Source organism: Poecilia formosa, unplaced genomic scaffold (assembly GCF_000485575.1).
Source record: "Poecilia formosa unplaced genomic scaffold, Poecilia_formosa-5.1.2 Scaffold99, whole genome shotgun sequence".
Taxonomy (NCBI): domain Eukaryota; kingdom Metazoa; phylum Chordata; class Actinopteri; order Cyprinodontiformes; family Poeciliidae; genus Poecilia; species Poecilia formosa.
In genome coordinates, this window is record NW_006800038.1 from 1,632,442 (window position 1) to 1,639,750 (window position 7,309).

Consider the following 7,309-nt stretch of genomic DNA (forward strand, 5'->3'; position numbering starts at 1 on the left):
GGGCAGTATTGTGTTAAATAAAATTTTTTAAACTTTACATCATGTTATAACGTTATTCCTTCATCAAAAACATACCTTAATTCTTTCCCGCATGTTCGAGGTAACGGTGCACTGATTTATTGACTAGCCGATTTATCAGTGCCGATTTCCTTAATTTTGGGAGCTCAGTGATTGGACGATACTTCCATGTGAAGCCGATCTAATTCCCTGATCTTTTCCACCTCAGGTCTAAAATCAGCCACTGTCCTCTGATCTGCAGGCAGAGGTCTGACTGACAGACGGCCCACCAGGTCATTCTGCACGTTTACAGTTAACAATAGTTACCCCAATGTTGCCAACTCAGCAACTTTCTTGCTATATTGAGCAACATTTCAGACAAAAAATTGATATTGGCTGGAATCGGCAAGTCAGGCTTTTTAAAGATCAATAATCGGCGATTGAACAGAAAACTGCAATCGGTGCATCCTTAGATTGGGGAATCCTTTAATCTATAGCTGTGTTTCCATTGACCTCATAGTTACATAATTTGACATTTTCAGGTGTTTGGGGAGATTTAAAGGAAACAAATGCGGTACTAAAATCTACTTCAAGGTAAGATCTCTCATTTAAACTGGATATATTGTTACACCTTCATCTCTGTCAGCAATTTTAAACAGTTTTTTCATTAATTTAATTATTTTTCATAAAGATTTCAACTTCTGCCATAGAAATAAATGTTACTTTAGTAATGTGTGAACCTGAAAGCCCTTTAAATGTAAAACAAGTAAAGCTGATGATAGCACATAGATGTTAGAATTTTTTTTAATCAAATATATTGTTCCTTTTTTAAAATTCCTGGATCTTTTTATAATAAGTGGTGGTTATTAAAGCTTTGATGGTTATGATTACACAGCTAAGATGTCTACTGATGCCTTTCAGGAAGAAGGTTCAGGGCTTGGATGGACGGATGAAAGCACAGAGCCCCCTGGTGGCCGTATGCATCATTACAAATTGGATTTATCAACAGGTTGGAAGGAAAAGAAGCAAAAAACAAATATTTAGATTTGTCTTGTGATCAATAAGTAATATTTTGGCTCCTGAAAGCAGTGGAGAATAATTTAATCATTTTTTTCTCCAATAAAAGCTTGTAATTTAGATGAGCACATGCAGTTTGATTATAAAAAATAAACAAACCTCATAAATAGTGTTTTGGTTTTATCTTACTAATCAACAAAATAATTTTACAGGTAAATACTTTTAAAATTAAAAATAATCAGCAGTACTCAGGACACAAAAATCAAATATTAAAGTTATTATTTTTTTAATATAATCAGATTCATAAATTTAATGAAAAACGGCTCTGGTTTTGTCCTGCCCATCAACAAATAATTTCACAGGGAAACTGCAAAAAACCACAAAATCTTACCAAATACTTTTGGTCTAGTTTCTAGTGCAAATATCTTAGTACACTAGAAATAAGACAAAACTAACTTACAAGTAATTTTTATCAACATATAGGAGCTTGTTTTAATAACTTGTTAATATTGATGAAAATGTTCTGGTTCCACCGGAAAATTATTTCACTTATAACATGAAACAAAAGTGTTGTTATAAATCAAATAATCTGCCACTGAAAGTAGAATTTGTTTCATATTTTTTCACTTTTCTTGATGAAAATTCACTTCTAAATTAGTTTAGTCTAATTTCAAGTATACTAAGATAATTGCACAAAAAACTAGTCCAAAAATACTTGGTACGGTTTTGAGTTTTTGCAGTGTAAATCCTTTTCAAGTGAAGAACTGTGAGCAAAAATCAGGGGTGGGGGGAATATCAAACATTAAAGTTCTTATCTTTAACAGCTTCAGATCTATAAGCTGAATATTTTAGTAGTAAATCAGGTAAAATCTGTTTGTAAGAACCTCTGTAAGTTTCCTAATTTAAGTTTTGGTTGTAGCAACAGAGACAGTTTGTTGATAGGAGCTTCCTCTCCTCTGCCACCTTCCTCCAGGTGGAGGTGGCCGTGGCCCGCCTGTAGGGGCTGCACCTGCGCCGTCTCAGGTGGCCCGGAAACCCCCGTCTGCCCCTGCAACACACACTGAAGGCAACAGCTTTATTTTTGGAGCGTCTGCAGGCACCGCTGCTCGTTCCCCGAGGCTCCAGTTGACTTCAGGATGAGGCGGCCCTGCTGCTCTCTGAGCCCGGATTAACAAGCAGAGAACAGTTTTTTTCCCTCCATCAGCTGAAGGTAATCCACTCAAAATAAGAGTCTGCTGCTGGTTCTGGTGAAAGGTCCTGACATACCGACCAGGCGATGGCCTGCAAACCAGGCGTATTGAGCTTGAGAACAGCTTGTGCACGATTCGTAATTTCAAATGCTTGATGCATATCAGACATTAAGATGTGTCCTCAGGAGGATGGGCTTGCAAACAAGCGCCTAACATGCTGCATGCCTTGCATACACTTGTGCTAAGACGGATGAATATGAGCATGAATCACATATTAGCTGAAACAGCTGCATTTTAAAAACTTTTCTTGTCATTTTAGTGAGAAATGAGCTCTAACATCACACTGTTGTTTCCCTCACAGCCAATAAAAGCAACAAAAAACACAAGAAGCACAAGCATCCAAGTCAGGTAAGGCTTTAGATTAATAATGCGAATATAAAACCATTAATTTTATCTAACTAACTGCTTTTAAAGTAGATGGATTGAGGTCACGGCCCACTTTTAACACAAAGCTAATCTTACACTTTCCTCTTTTGCTGCCGGAGTGAAAACGTCCCTGATGTCCCGACCCAGAGCCTTAAATAGGGGGCGTCTCATGTTGCAGCTGCGCTTTTTGTCTCTGCGATGACAGGAGTCACTTTGACAGCAGGGATTTGCGATAAATATTTACTCAAAAAGCATTTCAGATTTTAAGTTAAACAGAGTTTTCAAGAGTTACCAAGCCTCAGCTTGTAAAAAAATATTCTGTTAGGAGAAAACTTGATTGTTTCTTAGGAGAAAGCAGAGAAATTATGGTTTAAGTAGAAATTTAACAGACATTCTCACACGGCTACACGGGGCTCAGCGTGCAGTCAGAGCCTCTCTGAGAGGATTTGAGCCTGAGATTGATTACAGGAGAACTGAAGCGGTTCCACTAAGTACAGGACAGCAGGCAGCAGGTGCTGCTCTTTTTTCCATCGCACTAAAATTAGAACCTGGATCTCTCCTAGAGCCACTCACACACTCTCCAACACCTTCACCACACAACTTATTCAACAGATTTTCCCCCTTTTTGTTTGAAAATATCAGAATTTGGAAAAACTGTTAGTTCTCTAATTAGTGATGATGAATCAAACAAAAGCTTGTACCACTGATTAAACTGTGACCACTCTAGAAATTAGAGGCTGTTTTTTTTAATTTAGTAAGAATATTTCTGCAGCTCACCCAGAATGTATACACAGTGTGCACAATCGCTGCAAACACCCAAAAATCTTACCAATTATTTTTGTCTAGTTTCCATTACAAACATCTTAGTGCATTTGAAATAAGACAAAATTAACAAGTAGCTTTTCATCAAGATATAGGAGCTTGGTTAAAGAAAATAATTCCTTAATATTGATGCAAAAGTTCCAGTTCCACTGGCAGATCACTTCACTTACAACAATACAGTTTTCTCATGTTATAAGTGGAATAATCTGCCAGTGGAACCACAAGTTTGTTTTTTCAACCAATATTCAAGAATTATTTAAATAAGCTCAAATATCTTGATGAAAAAGTACTTGCAAGTTAGTTCTATTTCAAGTGTACCAAGATATTTTCACTAAAACCTACACAAAAACACTTGGTAAGATTTTGTGTGTGATTTTTTTTTCTTCAGTGTATTAGGGAACGCTTATAGTGAAAGACCATTTTTTTAAATCACAATCTACATTAGTGTTGATTAATCCAAAATGTCAACAAACCTCAAACGTAAATACTTAAGTAAAAGGCTTTCAGATATTTCTCTTAGAAGAATATCTGAATGTGCATTGTGCACAATTATTGGGCAACTATTGTTGTTGGGCATTGCCCTGCATGAAAATTATCATATTTTTGGAAGATGCAGACTTCTTTCTGTCCCACTACTTGAAAAAAGTGTTTTCTAAAATCTTGTAGTAGGTCTGGGAGTTGATTTTGGGAGTTTTTTCATCCGAAAAGTCCAACCAGCTCATATTTAATAACACCAGCCCTGTTTTGAGAGCCAATTATGTTACTTGAATATGAAAGCACAGCAGATAATTCAGTCCTATTTATTAAAAATTAATTGGTTAGTGGCTCTTTAGAGAATAACTTGTATAGAAAATAAGAAATAAAATATTTCATTCTACTGTGAATCAGTACTAACTAAAGCAATAACGGCACAAACGAATATAGCTTGTAGTAGCTAATTGCTAATATGTTGAGCTAATACAAATTAGCTCAACATATTAGCAATTAGCATACGATAATCAATCTATATAATTACGAAGCTAATTGAACCAGAAAGACTTTTACATAAATTTCTCACTTTTTCGTCACCGTTTACAATACTCACGCTTTTTATGAGGCACATTGACGAAGACAGAACCGAATCGAACCTCTAACGCTATGAAGTTTAGCAAAACGATGCGCTCTCAACCAAACTTAGCGACACTTGCTTCTGATTGGCTACAACAGCTGCCACTAAAAGCGGCTATTATCCAAATCACAAGCCCATACCAAGTTTATTTCTATAACATATTTCAGAAACAAGGCAGTCAAACCGCTTTACATCATGAAAACATAAAAAAACCCCATAAACATCATATAGTCAACAATTGTGAAAAAGCAATATCATTAAAATCATCAATATACATCAAATATGTTGGTCAATGTTCCACTTATTAAGGTTCAAAAGCAACTCTAAAACAGGTGGATTTTTAGTCTCGATTGAAAGGGACTCTGTGTTTCAGCTGTTTCCAGTTTTCCAGAAATTTGTTCCAGATTTGTGGTGCATGAAGCTGAAAGTTGCTTCTCCATGCTTGGTTCTGGTTCTGGGGATGCAGACCTGAGAGGTCTGGAAGGTTGATACAACAGATCTTTAATGTATTTTGTAATATACTAGTAGCCCACTTCCACCTTGCTGGCGTCCGGCTCAGGGTCGAGCTCTGTGCCAGATACTGATCCACCCATGGGACCATCCATCTGCTGCATTAAGAGGCACTCTCATTTCATCAGTCTATGAAACCTTTGAAAAATCTGTGTTCACATATTTCCTGGCCCAGTGAGATGCTTCAATTTATGTGTCAGGTTTCAGCCTTCTTTACCTTGGCAATGTCTCTGATCATGAACATCTTGTTCTTCTAGACACCACATCTTGTAGTTGTGGAATATGAAAGAGCTTGAAGATAATGAGTTCATGGTACCTTAGCGCTTGATTCTTCTCAAATCCTTGGCAGTTAATTTGGGTCTTTATTTTTCTCAGCATGTTTCTTGTCTGTTTGCAACAAAACATTTGATAATTCTGTGATCATGCCCCAATTTCAAGAATGATGCAGCCCTGTAATAAACTTTTGGTCAGTTAAATCTTTTGTTGTCCCATTTTGCCAAAATAAGATAAACTACCTAATAATTATGCACTTAGGCCACGTCCTCACTCATTAGACACACACTAATCACCTACTATGCCTACAAATATGGCCATAATACTCACTTGTCAAATATTTGAGCACAAAGCACAGGTTATTTAACTTTTTGGCTATTTCAGGTTATTTGAAGACTTAATGTGGAATTTATAAATTATATTGGTGCGACTTATACGTACCAGGAAAGCACATACTTTCCAGGAAATGTTGGAGTTTATACTCTGGAACTTTGAGATTAATTTCCATAATTTGCCAGCAAAATGACTGCTGGTAATGTTGGTGACAGTAAAAAAACGTGAGTAATGTTATTACATAGAGGGTTTAAACCTATGTTACTATTAGGTTTAAACCCCTAATAGTAACACACATTAGTGTTTACTTTCCAGTACTTACCAATAAAATATGCAACTTTCTAAAACTTACACTTCCTACTTTCATAAATCTTTCAGATTTTTACGGAACTTAAGAAATTCTTTTGCACCTATAGTTTTACTTTGGTCCAAAGTTGAGTTTGTTAACTTATAATTGCTGAAGGTAGCTTGGTTTCTTTTTACAGGAACTCCAAGAGATCCAAAACCTGTTGCTACAAACCATGTGAGAATATTCAGTTTGTTCATTGGTCAGACTTCTTTGTTTATGTCATCAAACTGACCAGTGAATTAATTTAAAGCCTCCGTTACTTGGATACACCATCCTTTCTGAATAAACTCAGTCACCCTCCTGTAGTTTTCAACCATCTTACTTGAGGTTTACTTCTATTTATTGCAGAGGTAATTTTTAAACCATGACCATCTTCATAAGAAGACTATCGGAGTAAATAGCCTGTCATCATTTCAAAGCTGACCTACTTTAAGAAACATCTTTAAATGTCATTCTATTTCTAATTCACATACATCTTTTAACTGTGCATCATTTTCAGAACCCAATTAAGATCTTTTGAGCTTGGAAATGAATCTGGTGTTATAAGATCTCAGTTCTCAGTGGCCAAATTGTCTCCAAGCCATGGCAGGGGTTAGACGACTAAAACCAGTAAGCAGCTGAATACTATACTGGGAGCACTGTAAAAGAGAACGATTATACCTCGTGATAAATAATAAACAAATGTTTGACAGAGGATAAAGAAACTAATGAACACTAAAAAGTACTTTATTCAGATTTATTTGATTGTATTCAAAGATACAATAAGTACAGAAAGATATCAGTCCCAAAGCAAAAGAAGGATTTTGGTATTTTTCCAGGTTATAGCCCAACAAAAAGAGAATGGTGAAGAGATAGTGGCTTGTCGTCCAATATTCCAAAGAGGCGTTTCACAAATCTTCAAAGAGATGTTCAGCTATGAAAGAAGGAAAAAAGACTTTAATGCCATTTACACTAATCTACTAAACAATTTTAGTTTACATCAAACAAACGGATATACGGAAGAGGATTANTTTTTTTTTTAAAGAAAATTTCTGAAATTAATCTCAAAATTTTGGAGTCTTTTGGCGGAAAAGTATTCCTCTATAATACGACATTGCAGTTTTGGCAATGAAAACCTTCTTATGGATTATTATTATTTAAGGGATTTCATTTCGGTTCCACTTTGCTATCAAAGAAGACTTTTAAATATGACACAAACGTTTGTGTGAGCTGAGGTCAGTCTGTTTCCTGTCAGTAACTCTTTGCTCTCATGGAAAAGAATATCCTGCATTACGACCATCACAG